Here is a 19849-nt window from a genome sequence, read left to right on the forward strand (position 1 = left end):
AACACGCTCTAGTCTTTGACCTTTAACCACTTGACATTCATCCAGCTTCAAGACAAACACGGCATTTCCACCTGTCTCTTCAAGTGTGAGGCCATAGTACTGAATCATTGCTTTTTGCAGCACTTCCATGTCAATGTAGACATTGTTATATGCATTGTATTCAAAGGGTTTGTTTGTTGGCATTGGCATAATATCCTCCACCCACTTGTACCCATTAAACATGGATGCAATATCACCATTAGCACACTTCTTTGCCATTTGTAAGCTATAAAGTGTTGGAAGCAAGGATTGCATAACTCCCTTTGCTTGCAACCCTAAAGTGATTGACCTGTACATTGCTCTGTAACCTTTCTGGCTAATACCTACTGCTGCTGAGTCACATATACCAAGCATCTCTTTGGGTGTGACAATTTCTTTGATTTCCTTCAAGAAATGTCGACGAAGGGTCTTTCATTACCAGAACCTGTTATCATTTCCATGATATCTTCTCCTGAAGGACATGCTAAAGAAGGGAGACATTAACATTGTCCTCAGTGTTGTTACATCCTAGTATAGCTATTGCACATGCCCTACAATCGCAAGAGTCACCCATGAGAGATGCTTTATTCATTAATTGCTTCTCAAAGTTTCTATAATTCTTACAAATTTTTTTACCTGGTTGTTTGAATACACCTCTTGCATGCGCCTGCTGTCTTAGAAAGTAACCCAACAGCTTTACGTTTTCTTTGCCTTGCGTGATATCCAATGGGAAGGTGAGTGAAATGGTGAACACGATGCTGAAGATTACGAGTGGAGTGTTGAAGACGAACATAATTATCGGTAAATTGATTTATTGTGCGCACACGATCCGCTAAATTATTCTTCTGCACCTCAAGCTCCTCTGAGAGCTCTTTAATCCTTTGCATCAAACTATTGATCTGCTTAGTCGACGCCGCTTGAAGCTGGTCGAAGGCAAATTGTGTTTGCCTCTTTCCAGCTGCCTCATCTAGCCACAACATGTGTAATCTCCTACAATAGCCAAGAAGCCCATTGAAACCATCACCAACAAACTTCAAAAAACTTGTAATGATTTTAAATGGTGGAGGGGCACCAGATATTGGATCTGGTGGATAAAGATTTCCATCAATCCAAAGATCAATGGCCTTTGCTCCTTGCATTTGAAGCTGATCGTATAAAATATTGGGTGCAACATGCAACTACGTAGGGTTGCATATTCTGTCTCCAAATTGACCTGAAGGCGGAACTTGAAGGCTTATTGGTGATGTCTTGTAGTGCCATCTACAAGAAAGTAGGCTTGTAAGCTTGGGTTGAATGGGAGTGGAAGGAGCAAGGTATGGAATCAAAAAATAATGGGAAGAATGGAGATGAGGGTTGCTTCTCTAGAGCTGCATTGTGGATAGAGAAAGAAGCCGCAAAGGGAGCCAAAGAAACATAGAGGGTTGGCAATGGTGAGAAAGAAATGCAAAGGAGACAATGCATCATGGGAAGCTTCTTTAGTGCAAGCTATGGCTGCTAAGCAATATAGAGAGAGAATACATCATGGAAAGGTTCTTCTATGCAAGTCATGGCTACTACTGTGGGTTTGGAGAGAGGACCAAGTATTGTAGAGAGAATGCTCTTGCCATGGCTACTACTGTGGGTTTGGAGAGAGAAGGCTCATTTAGGAGTACAGATCTGCTAGCTATGGAGAGAGGACCAAGTATTGTAGAGAGAATGCTCATGGTAAGCTTCTTCCTTGTTGCAAGCCATGGTTACTACTGTGGGTTTGGAGAGAGAAGGCTCATTTAGGAGTATAGATCTGCTAGCTATGGCTTTTGGAGTAGAGAAAGAAGCTTTTTTCCATGGAGAAGGAGTGTAGGGCATTTTAGAGAGAGGATGTAGAGAGAGAAAGAGATCTGGTGCACACACAAAAAGGGGGGAAGAAAGTGATAAATTTTTGGAATGTTTGGAGTTCGAAAAGGTAGAGAGAGGCTATGATAACTGACTGACAGCCCAAAAGTAAGCTTTAAAGCCACCTAGGTGGCCAAATCTAAGAAGATCTCCTATTTTTCATTTTTCTTATTTTTTGTGAAAAATCAAATATATGCTTTTAGGACTAGGCCTCTAGGCTTGGTCAAAGATGGATTAGCATTTTAAGCATTTCACTAAACGTCCAAATTAAAGGGCCCAAGAAGACTCCATTGAGTTCCTAATGCATTCTTAAATTCAGCCTTTCTTTATCCTAGATATGTAATCAAATTGTTAGAATTAAACTTTTCATATTGTTTCTCTTTAAAAAGTGGAATTTGATTAGTTTAGAATGCTTTAAACCATTTGGGATAATTTCTAAGTAACTTGAGGATGAAAAAAATTAAAAAATGGTCAACCATACAAAGGAGGTTATGGCAAAATTTTCTTAAATTTTGTGAAATAAGTTTTATCTTTTATTATTCAAAAAGAGTAATCCCCACCGCTTGTGTATTCTAAAAGTGTTATTTTTATTCTATATATAGAAAAATACATATTAGAAATATTTTTATAATAAAAGTGTTATTTTCATTAGAATTAATTTCTATGCATAGAAAGATGCATATTGGGAATATTTTGATGATAAAAGTGTTACTTTCATCAAAATTGATTTTTATGCATAAATAGATGCATAAAAGAATATATATATATATATATATATATATATATATATATGAAAGCGTTACTTTCATCAAATTTTGATTTTATGCATAGAAAGATGCATAAAGAGATTTATTTTTATTTCAAAAGAGTTATTCTCATCAATTTTGATTTTATGCATATAGAAAGATGCATAAAGAAATTTATTTTTATTTCAAAAGAGTTATTCTCATTAAAATTGAATTTATGCATAGAAAGATGCATAAAAGATTTATTTTTATTTCAAAAGTGTTATTCTCCTTAAAATTGAATTTATGCATAAATAGATGCATAAATGGATTTTTATAAAGTGTTATTTCCCACTGAAGTTGTTCTTATGCATAAATAGATGCGTAAAGAATCTTTATATCAAAAATAAGAATTCTCTTACATTCTATAAATAGATGTGATATGAATGAATGGATGTGATAAGATGAGATATGAATCAGATAGATAAGAATGAATGAATGGATGGCTGTGATGAGAATAGAAGTGATGAGAATGAGAGGTAAATAGATGTGATGAGATGGGATGCGAATCAGATAGATGGGAAAGAATGGATGGATGGATGTGATGAGAATAGAAGTGATGAGAATGAAAGGTAATTAGATGTGATGATATGTGATGCGAATCAGATAGATGGGAATGAATGGATGGATGGATGCGAGGAGAATAGAAGTGACAAGAATATGATGAGAATAGAAGTGATGAGAATGAAAGGTAAATAGATGTGATGATATGTGATGCGAATCAGATAAATGTAAATGAATAGATGAGATGTGATGTCATGTGAATCAGGATGTAAATGAATGATATAGGATGTGAATGAATGTGATAACATGTGAATCCGGATGTGAATGAATGATAAGGGACGTGAATGAATGTGTTAGCATGTGAATCAGGATGTGAATGAATGAGATGTGATGTGAAATGGATGTGATAAGATGCAATGTAAACTAGATAAATGTTAATGTATGTGAAGTGATGAGATGTATGGGTAGATACAAGTAGATGTGATCTGATGAGGATAAATGAGGAAATAAGTGATGAGTTAGAATAAGATGTGATTAGATGAGAATGGGAATACTTATGAAATGAATGTGGATTGATGAGTAGATAATGTGAATTGATGATGTGGATGATGTGGATGGATGTAAGGATGATGTGGATTGATGTGTGCGTAATGTGGATTGATGTGGATGGATGTATGGATGATGTGGATTCATGTGTGGGTAATGTGGATTGACGTGTGGATTGATATGGATGGATGAGTGGATAATGTGGATTGATGTGGATGATGTGGATGGATGTATGGATGATATGGATTGATGTGTGGGTAATGTGGATTGACGTGAATAGATGTATAGATGATGTGGATTGATGTGTGGATAATGTGGATTGATGTATGGATGATGTGGATTGATGTGTGGATTGATGTGGATGGATGTATGGAAGATGTGGATGGATGTGTGGATAATGTGGATTGATGTGAATCAATGTATGGATGATGTGGATTGGTGTGGATGATGATGTGGATGGATGTATGGATGATGTGGATTGATGTGTGATGATGCGTTTGGATGTGATATGATGTGGGAATGATGTGATGTGATAGAGATCGATGAAGAAGAAAAAAATTGTGAGAAGATGAGAAAAGATGGGGACTAATGTGAAAGGATGTGGAGTGGAGAAAAAATGGAAATATTGTTGGAATTGTATTTGTATGTGAAATCTGTTTTTAAATGACTGTTTTATGTCAAGAATGCTGGGGAAGCAGTTTGACCATCTTGTGAATGAGGTCGTGGTGGAGACCTATCTGTTAAAGTTGCAACTGCTGAGATGGAGAGTCAACAGAGGACGTCTCGCATAGCAAGGTCCAGCCTTGGTTTGATTAAAATGGTGAGCTTCCGGTACAATGGATGAGGGACCAAGGAAGTGGCCTATGAGTGAAGCGCTAGGTGACCTGCGAAGGATCCTAGAGGGTGCTAACCATACGGTGCTCGGGCTGTGGGTCGCCGAAGATACCCACACGTACGTCGGGGAAGATATTGGAACAAGGAGTAAGAGTTATTTTCTGAATTATTCGAGCATGGATCTGGTTGGTTGACCTTGCTGGTCCTCAAACGGATGAGTCCATGGCTCTTTTATATGGATCCATTGGTTGATCTTGCTGATCTTCAACGGAGATTCCATTTTGATATGTGAATATATTGCCAGTTACTATGAGCTAGGAACTATCGAAAAGGTCCCTGAGTGGACAGGTGGTGAGCGTTCTAGTTGCCAATGATTCCATAGGTACACCGATGAAGGAATGATTGGAAATAAGGATTTAATCGAATATTTTGAGGATTATGATCAGTGACACAATGGTTTCATTAAAAGATTGTTTTTAGAAGATGCTAATTCTGTGAAAAAGGTAATTTCATATTGGGTGTGTAAGTGGTGTGACTAGTTTTAAGTTTGCATGAATATCCGACTAGGGGCCCTAGAAACTCTTTTCCCTGGTACCTGGGACAAAACCTAACCAAATTCTTAATTGGATCCCATCAGTACAGTGATTGGGTGGTTGGCTAACCCACGAGACTAGGCTGGACTGATGGATCCCTAAAATGAGACTCAATTCTGTTATGGTACGATAGATGAAGTAAATCCCAGATAAAAATTGTTATATGGAAAAGAATCAATGACTGTGCCTCTCAATGAGGAAAAAAGCATTGGTCTCTATGATCTAAGTGCAATCTTTTCCTTGATCTGACTTTGATACTACGGGTTTGGTCAGATGAGTTCAGTTAGTAAAGGCTTTTGACTACATTAGAGAAAAATTTATCCTGGAGGAATCGCCCGTGCTTTCCGAGCAAGGAAAGTTTTTTCGGGTTCGAAGAACCAATGGATTAGTCTCTTGTCCGGATATCCATGGGTGGGACCCTACCTCACGTAAGAAGTGCTACTGCCATTGCTAGCACCCCTGAATTTGTTGCGCAGTGGGGACAGGAATCTTACAGGTTTACACTATAGAGAATCCTAGTATGTATTTGGTGAGTACCTTTTCATATTGCGTGTACTCTTATCTTTGTATATGGTGTGTTGAGTGTTGTGTGAAGAAGAAGAAGATTTTCAGCCTCTCACCTTGTGTGTTCTCTTTTAGGATTTTGTGAGTGTGTGTACACGCTTGCAAGAGCTCAAGCTCTCTTCTCCCCTGCATCTTTTCATGGTATCAGAGCCTGGTTCATGCTAAGGGCTGAACTGCAAGCAAGAGAAGCACAAGAAGCGATACGAGGGTAAGAGCTTCATCTACTCTTCCCTATTTGTGTTGGCGACTACACCCTTGTCGGGAGCTCTATGAGAGGCATCGTGTTAAAACCCTAATATCTCTCTAGATAATTGTTATGCATAAACATGCATAAATCAGGCATAAACTCAACCACCCAACCACCCCCGAGCCCAAGGGATGCACACATGAATCATAAATGAAATACATCATACCTCTACCTTGATGTCCCATACCATCAAGAGGTATAACTCCAATCCAATAGCATGTAGCTATAGTGTGAAATGGTAGATGAGTAGTTATGGACCTCTACACAAGAGACCATAGCATAAGCCTCAAGCTTCCTAGCCTCCAAGCCCCCTTGAGTGTGCCCCATGTCCCTATTATATAGGAGGGCCCTCAACAAGTGACTCTTGACTTTCCATTTCTCATGTGTGACCCTTGGATGCCTGACCCTAACCTTAACCCTTAAGGTTAGTCCTAACCCATGCTTCACTAGAGCTTGTTCCCATGCTCCCATGCTCACAAGCCCAATGTGGGTTAGCCTCCTAGTATATGCACACATAATGTGTATATAACATAGCATACATAATGTACATATAACATACTTCCCCTCTCTCAAAACATTGCACTCTTGCAATGAAAAGAAGGAGAACTGCGCTGAACAATCTCAACCGACTCCCAAGTCGAATTCTCAATTTCCCTATCTTTCCACCTTATTTTAACCTCAGGGATTAGTCAACTACAAAGTTTCCTTTCCCTGAATTCAAGTACCTTATCAGGTTCATGTGGAACATAGGATAATTCATCGACTTCAACGAGTTCTTGAGGAGTAACTGTGTCATCCTCACCTCCCAGTTTCCCTTTTAATCTATCGATATGAAAGATTGGATGAACTCTAACAATTGGAGGTAGTTTTAGTTCATACGCAACCGTGCCAATCCGATATATAACTCGAAATGGACCACAATATCTAGGAGATAAATTCGAGCATTTTTCCATTGACAAAGTCTGAGAATCTTTAGGAACATTAAAATAAACCAACGCTCCTGGTTCAAAAGACCAAGATGAGCGTCCTCTATCAGCATAAAACTGTGCCCTATCATGAGCACTCCTGATAGAATCTCGAGCTTCGGTCAGAATTTCCTGCATATCTCGCAAGAAATCCCTCGATGCATCAAGCTCGATGTCCTTAAGACTGACATCAATAGGTGCCCTGGGTTAATACCCATACATAAGTATGCACGGACTAAAAAATAATAGCCGTAAATTTAGAACTGTTATAGGCAAATTCTATCATTCGAAGATATTTCCCAATATGATGATTTTCTAGAGACATGCACGAAGCATATACTCTACAATCTGATTCATACACTCTGTTTGCCCATCAGACTACGGATGATCAGAGTAATTCACATTCAAAGTAACTTCCTCGTTGTAAACCATTCGGAATAAAGTAGGAAAACATGGCATTATAACAGCAGAAACCAGGGATTCATCGGTGCCCCGACATACCCACATCTGCATATGGAATAATCGACATCTCGAGTTACCCATATCAACATAGAGAGTCATCAATGTCTCGATGAGTCACATATATCCATCCGTAAACCTATCAGGTTGATTGTGTAAATCACCTAAAGTACGAAACTAGAGAAAGAAATGCCAACAAAGGAAGAATCCAAATTTCCTTATCCGAATACAACAAGATAAACTTGTTTGAACTGTAAAGAAGAGATTTCAACAAGTGAAAATGCCGATGAGATTACCCTCATCACAACATGTAGGTTATAGATAAAAGAAGTTTATCTAGAGATGCCCACAATATAACTTCTAGTGAATTTAGAAAATAAGATTGTCTTTGAATGTTGAGGTCAACATGCTAAGTGATGTAAGCAAAGCAACAATCTTGAGTCCAAATTATCCCATAAGATAATATATGTGAGGGATCACTAGCGTCCCATACCACCATGATACCACCCATACATACCTTAACAATTTGAAACTCCCTAGTATGCCGTCTAGGAAAATATGAATAAAATCCTGTGTAAAAGGAATAAGATGGCCTTATCTAAACTTTCACATATTAAACCTGTCTCTATATACTTGAGACTACATCAAGGAATAACTCCTTCTGAGTACATCATTAGAAAAGAAATTGTATTATTGGCTCCTTTCTAATGATAACTACCCAAAACACAATAAAGTTAGGGTAGAAAAATAACTCACCTAGATATATAAGTAACTAGGTATCCGAGTTGGAATATATACAAGAGTATAAAATATACTCCAAAATTACGTGCCAAAAACGAAGGCAAATGCTACCCTCAAAGCACATGTAATTATTCAAAAGATCAAAAGATCCTTTTATAAAACCATGGATAAAAGCATAGAAGCTCCTCGAATCCATAAAAACCATAGTTGATCATAAGAATCAATGCATACCATCTAATGGACATTAATCATGCCAAAAGAAGCATTAAAATTGGTGGCGAACTCATCAATCCAGAGTATATGAATGTTGTGTTGTTCAAATAAAACTCCAAAGTAAGAAAGTGAAACACATGTGTGTAGCACTCAATAAGAAAACCCTAGACATAAGTGATCTAGGCAAAACCTGATGAGTCCATATAAAACTTGGAAAATATCCAAAAAAAATCCACCAAAACAAACCGATCAACTAACCCATGATAGAATTTGTCTTAGGCTTAAGAAATTAAGCACAATCCACACTTTAATAAGTGTAAAATAAATTATCATGGAAAAGTGTCAAAGGTGAAACACACTTTGAACGAAAATTATAGCCATCAAAAGAAATTAAGGAACATGTCCAAAAAGAATGGCTAAACAATGGTAAAAAATCATGAATATATCGTTTAGAATTAATCTAAACATAAATATCCATTAATACGAGATATAATCGTATTAATAATTATGCGAATAACCCGCATCTATCTAATGTCAGCACGAGAAAACGTACTTCAACATTAAATAACTCTCGAAAATATTAAATTCTCGAGAAAAAGAATTATCATGATTTTTTTCTAATTTTTCCTAATTTAATAGGGCCTTAAAATATAATAATTTTGAATTCCACCAAACCTATCTCATGGCATTCCAAACCTATATTTTTCCAAAAAAAATTTAGCAATTTAATTTGCCAAAATACCATTGATATTTTAAAAATATCAATTTTTAGGATTTCTAAAAATAATTTCAGAATATTCCTAATTTTTCCTGAGAATCCCATCGTTCACGAAATTTCCAATTCTGCCCGATAATTCTCAAATCCAATGAAAATTTTTAATTTTAATGGATTTTTCTAATTTTTTGGGTCAAAAAATATAATTTAAAAGGAATTTGAATGGTCACGGGCGTCTGAATGGACACACCACATGCCAAACACCAACCCCACATTTTTCCAAAATTTAAAATAACCTTTGTCTAATTTTTCACTAATTTTCAGGAATTTTTTAAATTTTTTAATCAACTCCGAATGCATTTAGAATACGAACGGTCAAAAAATTTCAGAATTCCAACGGTTTTCCCGGAATACGGAAAGCCAAAAGTTTTGGGAAAATGAAAAGACAAAAAAAATCGGAATGTGAAAGGTCAAAGGTTTCCGGAATAATACGGAAGGTCAAAAGTTTTTCCGGAATTCGGAAAGCCAACAGGTTTCGGGAAAACGGAAAGCCAAAGGTTTTCCGGAAGATGAAAAGCCAAAAAATTTTCAATAAGAAATTTCCAGAAAATTTTCCCTCAAATCCCAAAATTTTTTAAAATTTTCAGGCTTTTTCTAAGCTTTTTTCTGAAATAAATTCAAAAGCTTTTTTTTGAAATAAAAAACTCATTTTTTTAAAAATGAAAATAAAAATAAAAATAAGCTTTAATTAGCTTATTGGAATTTGATTTTTTAGGGGGGGCGTTTTTTTCCGCCGGCTGCTGTGCGCAGCCCCCCCCCTCCTGTCGCCTCCGCATAGAGAATGAGAGAGAATCTCTTCTCTCCTCTCCACCCTCTCCACCCTCTCCAATAACTTTCTCTTCAATTCATTCTCCTCCCATCTCTTCTCTCTCTCTGCTAATCAGGATTAACTTAATCCATGATTAAGTTTTTAATTAACATATCTTAATCATAATTAATTATGATTAATGTTAAAAAAATCATTTTAAAGAGATTTTCTCCCGAAAAAGAGAAAGAAAAATCAGATTTGAGAGGCGGAGAGAGTCCCACGCACACGGGAGAGCATCTCATGCATCAACACGCTGTCCCCTACTGAATTTCAGTAGAAATTGACAGAAATTTGATCGCATTCTCGCGGAAAAAACCCGCAAAAACGTATAAAAATATATTTTTAATCATAAAAATGCTCAAAAAACTCCTAAAAAATTAGGAAAAAATTTCTAAAAAATCTAGAAATTCAGAGAATCCATTCTACAAAAATATCCACCATAAACTTTATGGTATTTATGTAAAAAAATCCATTAATGCTCGATTTTAACCATAAAAAATAGGAAAAAATAGCATTAACTCACGGTATTCCCCCGCAACGTCGATTCGTCCATTGAATTGTAGTTACACATGTTCCAATCACCATATCGATGATCCACGTGCAATTCATCAACACAAATCAACAAAATAATATTTTATTAGTAAATATTAAAATTTACTAAAAAAATCAACAATTAAATAGAGATTGCTCTGATACCACTGTTAAAACCCTAAGATCTCTCTAGATAATTGTTATGCATAAACATGCATAAATCAGGCATAAACTCAACCACCCAACCACCCCCGAGCCCAAGGGATGCACACATGAATCATAAATGAAATACATCATACCTTACCTTGATGTCCCATACCATCAAGAGGTATAACTCCAATCCAATAGCATGTAGCTATAGTGTGAAATGGTAGATGAGTAGTTATGGACCTCTACACAAGAGACCATAGCATAAGCCTCAAGCTTCCTAGCCTCCAAGCCCCCTTGAATGTGCCCCATGCCCCTATTATATAGGAGGGCCCTCAAGTGACTCTTGACTTTCCATTTCTCATGTGTGACCCTTGGATGCTTGACCCTAACCTTAACCCTTAAGGTTAGTCCTAACCCATGCTTCACTAGAGCTTGTTCCCATGCTCCCATGCTCACAAGCCCAATGTGGGTTAGCCTCCTAGTATATGCACACATAATGTGTATATAACATAGCACACATAATGTACATATAACACACCGGCAAATGATCTCTGATATTGAGGAGCTTTCTTTGCAGGAGTAAAGATATAGGACAACTATAATGTCCTATCGGATGAAATTTTTTTAGTGGAAAATGCGTTTCGGGTGCGTTAGAGCCTCCGTTTTTTGAAAAGCAGGCGATTTCGAGCACCGTGGGTAAGTTATCAATTCTTAGCAGAACTCTGTTTTAAGAACTGCATGAAGACAGATTGGTTGTGCAGACATTGTGTGTGCTGCAAGGAGGTCAAACAGTTGCCATTGGGTGTGTGTATGCACATTGAGGTCACTGGTTATAACATTTGAGTGTAGTATAGTACCGCTGCAAAAAATACAGCAATTTATGCAAGACAAACCAAAGTGCTGTTTCTCGTAAATTTGTGTGTCTGGCAAGATGTCAAATGATAGCATAAACCAGATTGTTACTAAGAAGCTTGATAAGAACAACTTCCATGCTTGGAGGTTCAGGTTGATAAATTTCGTGATGGGAAAAGGTTACTCAGACTACATAGAAGGTAAGCATGAAGAGGCATCGGAGATACTGGAGATCAATCCGACTACTGCAGATGTGAAAGAGTTCAAGGATTGGAACCAAGGAGCCAAAAAAGTTATGTATTGGCTCTCTATCAGTATATAGGACACCATGATTGGGCACATATAGGATGCCAAGTCCCCCAAGGAGGTGTGGGACACCTTGGTAAAACTCTATGAAACGAATACCAAGGCACGAAAGATACAGTTGAAGAATGAACTTCATACTGTGGAGAAAAAGAGAATGTCTGTGAATGACTATGCATTGAAAATCAAGGGTATTGTGAAATCCCTTGCATCTATTGGTGTTTCAATAGATGATGATGATAAGGTGGAAGTCTGTCTACGTGGTCTCGAGCCACAATACAAGGCATTCAAAAGGTCTATTCAAACTCGGGAAAACATTCCCAATTTCATAGATTTGGTGTCTATGTTGATTATAGAAGAGAAGAGCTTGGGTGAAGACCAATAGTTTTCACAAAACAAAAATAGTTCAGAGCAAGAGGCCTTTACACAAGTTCAAGAAGAGGACGAGGTAGAGGAGGCCGTGGATGTGGCCAAGGAGGTGGCCGAATAGGTTATCAAAATTATGGCCAGTATAGCAGCAACAACAACAGTCCCAGAATTCACAACAACAACAACACGCAGGTGGAAGAGGCGAGGCGAATTCAGAGGCAGGGGGGTCAAAGAGGTCGTGGAAATTGGCAAAGGTAGTATAATGATACACGTGGGTGCTTTTATTGTGGTAAGCCTGGACATGTGCAGGCAGATTGTTATAAGAAGCATGTGGACATACAAAATGGGAAATTGCAGCAAAACAACTATGCATCCTCGAGTAGAAACAATGAGGATAATGAAAGGTTGTTTGTTATGCAGAATGTCGTTAATGCCATGTCTGAAAATGTTGAAGCAGCACATAAAGATGATGTATGGTATGTTGATTCAGGTGCTTCGAACCACATGACAAGTCGTGGGGAGTGGTTCAAGGAGATGAAAAACCTTGAAAGACCAGGTTTTGTGGAAACAAGGGATGACACTGCTCATCCAATTGCCCATGTTGGGAGATGTGCCATTGTCTATGCAGGATGGCAAATTGAAGTACCTTGCAGATGTACATGTTCCGAACATAACAAAGAATCTGGTTTCAGTTGGCCAGATGATTGAGTAGGGTTTGCAGGTTCGGCTTAACCCTAATGGTTGTTATGTTGAATACTTTAAAGACAAGTGCAGGTTGGTTGCAAAAGGTAATAGAGTGGGCAGAATGTTTATATTGAATGTAAACATGCCTGAAGTGAGTGCTACGATGTTTGTAAATGGTTCAGGAATTGCTGCAGACACAGACATTTGGCATAAAAGAATTGGACATGTGAATGTGCACAGAATGAAGTCTATACATACTAAAGGAATTGTGACAAGGTTGCCAAAGTTTAAAGTTGAAGGTATGCAGAAAATATATAAAGCATGCCAATTTGGAAAGCAAACAAAGCATGTATTTCCACGTGACAAAAATGTGAGCAAAAATGCACTAGATGTGCACTCAGATGTATAGGGTCCTACGAAGACCATGTCTATGGGAGGCTGCAGGTATTATGTGACATTTATTGATGACCACACAAGGAAAGTGTGGGTATAGTTCATGAAGGAGAAGAGTGAGGTGTTCACTCATTTTTAGAATTTCACAGTTATGGTTGAAAAGCAAACAAGGAAACATGTAAAGTTCCTAAGGTCAGATGGAGAGGGAGAGTACTTCTCCAATGAGTTCTCTGAACTTTTGCAGAAGAATGGTATCCAGAGACAGTTTACATGCAGATACACTCTGCAAAATGGAGTTGTTGAGTGAAAAAACAGGCACATTGCTGAGATTACGCGAGCATTGATGGGAGAGAAGAATATGCCGCATAGCTATTGGGCTGAGGCTGTTTCTATAGTAGTCTACATCATGAACAGGACTCCAATTGCAGCCATACATGATGTAACTCCACAGAGGAGAGGTTTACTGGCAGAAAACCTGATTTGTCTCATCTGAAAGTCTTTGGATGCATTGCATATGTGCATGTGCCAGATGAGCTGAGAACTAAGCTGGATCCAAAAGCTAAAAAATGTGTGTTTATTGGGTATTCCCTTGAGCAAAAGGGATACAGGTGTTATAACCCTGCTACACGTGAGTTGAGGGTAAGCAGGGATGTTGTTTTTGATGAGATGAGCAGCTGGTATGCTGCTGAAAAAGAAGCTATTGTGGGGATGATGTGAGTGGAAATGTGGTTGTGCCACAGAATGCAAGTCAGCAATCACAATCTTTGAGTGGACCAGGAGAGTCCTCATCTAGTGGTTCAGTTGATAGACCATGGAGTGGCAGGCTGCGCCATAATACCAGTCTTGCAAATGTGATTAGTACATCACATAAAGGCAAAGAGAAAGTGGTTGAGTCCCTTAGTATGCCTGACATTTCTGCAGGGCATTCTCATGTTGATGGAGAGTCTAGTGGCTCAGAGATGAGCCTTGATGAGGATCTTGGGATACCAGCTATGAGAACACCTAGTGTAAAGAAGGCTATGGAAGCCATGAATGCAAAGCTGCGAAGATCTAGGAGAGTGAAGAATCCTGTGCAGAGGTTTACCTATGATGGTTGTGTGGCACATCACTATGCATACATGGAAAAAGTTTTGCAGGTTGTAGAGCCCACATGCATTGATGAGGCTATTGGAAATGTGTGTTGGGAGAAAGCTATGGATGAGGAGATGGATGCACTAATATGGAAATGAGACTTGGGATTTAGTGCAATTGCCTGAAGGCAAGAAAGCCATTGGATGCAAGTGGGTGTACAAAGTAAAACATAACAGTGATGGAAGCATAAGTAGGTACAAGGCTAGATTGGTAGCCAAAGGATATGTGCAGACATATGGCATTGATTATGAGGAAACTTTTAGCCCAGTTGCCAAGATGGCAACAGTGAGAGTTGTGATAGCAGTGGTTGCGTCAAAGCAATGGTCTTTACATCATATGGATGTAAAGAATGCATTCTTGCATGGGAATTTGCAGGAAGAGGTGTATATGTTGCAGCCACTTGGTTATGAGAATTTGTAAGAAGAGGTGTATATATTGCAGCCACCTGGTTATGAGGATGTGAGTCACCCAGAGCTACAAGTTGAAGAAAGCCTTGTATGGCTTAAAACAAGAACCAAGAGCATGGTCTGACAAGATTTCTGAATATCTTATCACTATTGGCTTTCATGTAGCCAATGCAGATTTCTCGTTGTATGTGAGACACAGTGATAGAGGGGTTATGCTTGTTGTCATCTATGTAGATGACCTGATCATTACGGGGGACCATGATGCAGAGATCTTTGATGTAAAGATCTTGCTTAGACAGAAGTTTGAGATGAAGGATCTGGGGGAGCTCAGATATTTCTTGGGTATTGAGGTGATTAGGTCACCACATGGTATTGGATTACTGCAGAGACAGTATGGCTTGGACATGTTGTCCAAGTATGGTATGACAGGTAAGCCTATCTCAGTGCCATTGGATCAGAATGGCAAGTTGAGTGTAGATTCAAGAGAGATTTTGGAGGATCCTACTATGTATAGGCGCATAGTAGGAAGCTTGATCTACATGACAATCACTAGGCCAAATTTGAGCTATGCTGTTGGGTTGGTGAGTCAGTTTATGCAGGTTCCTCAAAAGCCGCATTTGGATGCATTGAGACGCATACTACGGTATGTGAGGTCTACTTTGCATTGTGGACTATTTTATAAAATTGCGACAGAGATATGTGTACATGGGTACACAGATGCTGATTGGGCTGGTAGTATCTCAGATAGAAGATCTACTAGTGGCTTCATGTTTTCTTTGGGGAGTACTGCTATGACTTGGAGCAGCAAGAAGCAGCCTACGGTTGCTCTATCCAGTACAGAGGCCGAGTATAGAGGTGCTGCTATGGCAGCATGTGAGGTAGCTTGGTTGAGAAAGCTACCTGTAGATTTGGGTCTATCAGTGGATAGACAAGTTGTCATTTTCCGTGACAACATTAGCAGTATACAGTTGGCTAGGAACCCAGTTTTTCATGCTCGCACGAAGCATATAGAGGTCCACTATCATTTTGTCAGAGAGAAGGTTCTGGCAGGAGACGTTGACCTTGTTTATGTCAGCACACAGGATCAAGTCACTTACATCTTCACCAAAGCATTGGGTACAGAGAAGCTCCGAAGATTTAGGGCTTTGCTTGGTGTACATGAGATGGAGTTGAGCTCGAGGGGGAGTGTTAAGATATCGAGCTCATCTAGTGAGGCAGTGGACACTGATGACCCACTTGGGGGATAGGCCCCACACCACCACTGGCATGGTTGGTGAGATCATGGGTGATATGTGGCCAGTGGGATGATGACAGGCTATGTGACAGCCATTCTAGAGACTGGCATAGTTATAGCGCCAGCTCATTTAGTTGGGTTTATACTGTTGGGTTTACACTATAGAGAACCCTAGTATGTATTTGGTTGAGTACCTTTTCATATTGCGTGTACTCTTATCTTTGTATATGTAAGATCCCCGTCCCCACCGCGCAACGGATTCTAGGTGCTAGCAGCGGAAGTAGCACATCTTGCGCAGGGCAAGGTCCTACACTCGGGGCCTCGCCCATGGATATCCGGACAGGTGACTAATTCCTCGGTTCTTCCGAACTTAGAAAAGCTTTCCTTGCCCAAAAAGCACAAGCGATTCCTCCAGGATAAAATTTTACTCTAACGTAGTCAGGGTTACTGACCAAACTGATCCAACCGAACTTAAAGTCACTTGGTCAGGTCAAGGAAGAAACTTGCACTTAGATCATAGAGATCAATGCTTTTTTCCCCATCGAGAGGCACAGCCGTTGATTCCTTTTTCCATAGAACAATTACTATCCGGGATTTACTTCATCTAGCGTACTACAATAGAAATTGAGTCTCATTTTACGGATCCATCAGTCTAGCCTACATGGGTTAGCCATCAACTATTGTAGTGATGGGATCCAATTTAGAATTTGGTTAGGTTTTGTCCCGGGTACCAAAGAGGAAAAGAGTTCCCGGGCTCCTAGCCGGATTTTCAAGCAAATTTAACTCTAGTCACACCACTTATGAAATTGCCTTTTTCCCAGATTCAAATGTATTTAAATCAGTCATTTAATGAAATCATAGTTTTACTGATCATAACCTTCCAAGTATCCAGTTGAATCTTAATTTCCAATCATTCCTTTATCGGAGTATCTATGGCATCATTGGAAACCAGAACGCTCACCACCTGCTCACTCAGGGGCCTTTTCGATAGTTCCTAGCTCATAGTACCCGAAAAATATTCACTTATAAAAGTCAAGATGGAATCCTCGTTGAAGATCAGCAAGATCAATCAACAGATCCATATAAGAGAGCTATGGACTTATCAGTTGAGGACCAGCAAGGTCAATCAACCAGATCCATACTCGGTTTCAGAAAACAACTCTTACTCCTTGTTCCAATATCTTCCATGACGCACGTGTGGGTATCTTCGACGACCCAAAGCCCGAGCACCATATGGTCAGCACCCTCTAGGATCCTTCGCAGGTCACCTAGCGCTTCACTCATAGGCTGCTTCCTTGGTCCCTCATCCACCGTACCGGCGGAAGCTCACCATTTAAATCGAACCGAGGGCTGGTCAAGACCTTGGCTGACCATGCTACACGAGACGTCCTCTGTTGACTCTCCGTCAGCTGTTTGCAACTTTATCAGTTAGGTCTCCACGACCTTAATCACAAGACGGTCAAAATGCTTCCCCAGTATTCTTGACATAAAACAATCATTTACAAACAGGTCACAAATACAGTTTCTATAATGAACTCTCGTCTTTCCTCATTATCATTCAATTGTGTACTCATTCTCATACAATCACATCATTTTCCATCTCATCACATCAGATTCCATCTCATCACATCAGATTCATTCACTTCACATATCATTTATTCACATCCTAATTCCCATGTCATCACATCTCATCCATTCACTCATATCGACGTCACATCATTTCACATACACATTCACATTCATTATTCCCCATACACATCCACATTCGTACATCCACATTATCATTCAATTGTGTACTCATTCTCATACAATCACATCATTTTCCATCTCATCACATCAGATTCCATCTCATCACATCAGATTCATTCACTTCACATATCATTTATTCACATCCTAATTCCCATGTCATCACATCTCATCCATTCACTCATATCGACGTCACATCATTTCACATACACATTCGCATTCATTATTTCCCATACACATCCACATTCGTACATCCACATCGATACATCCAATTCCACACATCCATACATCCATATCCACATTCCACATTCATACATCCATATCCACATCCACATTCATACATCCACATCCACATCCACATTCACATTCATATATCCACATTTACATCTACATTCATACATCCACATCCACATCCTCATTCATACATCCACACTCACATCCACAATCACATCCATACATCCATATCCACATTCCACATTCATACATCCATATCCACATCCACATTCATACATACGCATCCACATTCACATTCATACAACCACATCCACATCCACATTCACATTCATACATCCACATCCACATCCTCATTCATACATCCACACCCACATCCACATTCACATCCATACATACATATCCACATTCCATATTCATACATCCATATCCACATTTCATATCTACATCCATACATCCACATCCATACCCACATCCATACATCAATTTACATCTATCTGATTCCTATTACATCTTATCACATCTATTTATAGAATGTAAGAGAATTCTAATTTTTTGATATAAAGATTCTTTACGCATCTAATTAGGCATAAAGACAACTTTAGTAGGAATATAACTTTTATAAAAATCCTTTTATGCATCTATTTAGGCATAAATTCAATTTCAAGGAAAATAACACTTTCAAATTAAAAATAAACCTTTTATACATTTTATTATGTATAAATTCCATTTTAATGAGAATAACACTTTCAAAATAAAAATAAATCTTTTATGCATCTATCTATGCATAAATTCAATTTCAATGAAAATAATGTTGGAATTAGGGTTGCAGGAAAGCACACAAAGCTTGGAGAAGAAGAAGCAAGAATGCACACAACACACAATGTATTAGATTGTGTCAATGTACAAAAGATAAGTTAGCCCTAGAAGGATGGGTGTATATACAAGCCGGGGGAAAAAACCTCCTAAAGAGGGAAAAAGTACCCCGGCGGTCCTAAGTGTGTTCACACACATCACTGTCTATATATATATGGTAACAAATCCCCCCTGGGAGTGATGGTGTGAACGAGAGCTGGCACTCATGTATAGGGGAGTGCCATGCCCGAAGTAGATCAGTCCACAAAGGGGAGCAAGCCCAAAGCTTTGCGGAAAGCTTCAAACTTCTCACAAGGAAGCACCATTGTGAAAAGGTCAGCGAGGTTGTCATGTGTTGGCACATAGGCCAAGCTGATCTCTCCTGCTGAGAGTCTCTCCCTGACATAGTGATAATGCACCTCAATGTGCTTTGTGCGAGCATGAAAAACTGGGTTTCTCGCAACTGCCAATGCACTCTGACTGTCAGTGAAGATAGAGGTGGCAGACTCCTGTCCAACACCCAAGTTAGCCATAAGCCGTCTGAGCCACACACACTCAACCGTAGCTGTGAAAGCTGCCCTGTACTCAGCTTCACAACTAGAAGTGGCCACAGTAGGTTGCTTCTTGCTCAACCAAGATATGCATGAGCTACCGAGCATGAAACAAAAACCACTTGTGGACACTCTTGTGTCATAGCAGCCAGCCCAATCTAAGTCCGAAAAAGCATGTAAATCTGGCGGCAACGATCCCCCCTTGGGATAAAGCAACCCAAGATGTATGGTGCCACTCAAGTAGCGAAAGATGCGTTTAACTACCTTCCAATGCTGAGACCTTGGGCTATGCATAAACCTGCTCACCTGTGAGACTGCAAACTGAATGTCCGGCCTCGTAATGCATACATAAATGAGGCAACCAACAGCTGTCTGATAGAGTGTGACATCAAAGTGATCTCCAGCATCATGAAGACAACTTCAAACCTATCTCCATTGGAGTAGCAATAGGCTTGTAGTCTTCAAGGCCGAATCTCCGCAATAATGTC

This window comes from Cibotium barometz, chromosome 29, assembly GCF_041138505.1.
Source record: "Cibotium barometz isolate CiBa-2024 chromosome 29, ASM4113850v1, whole genome shotgun sequence".
NCBI lineage: Eukaryota > Viridiplantae > Streptophyta > Polypodiopsida > Cyatheales > Cibotiaceae > Cibotium > Cibotium barometz.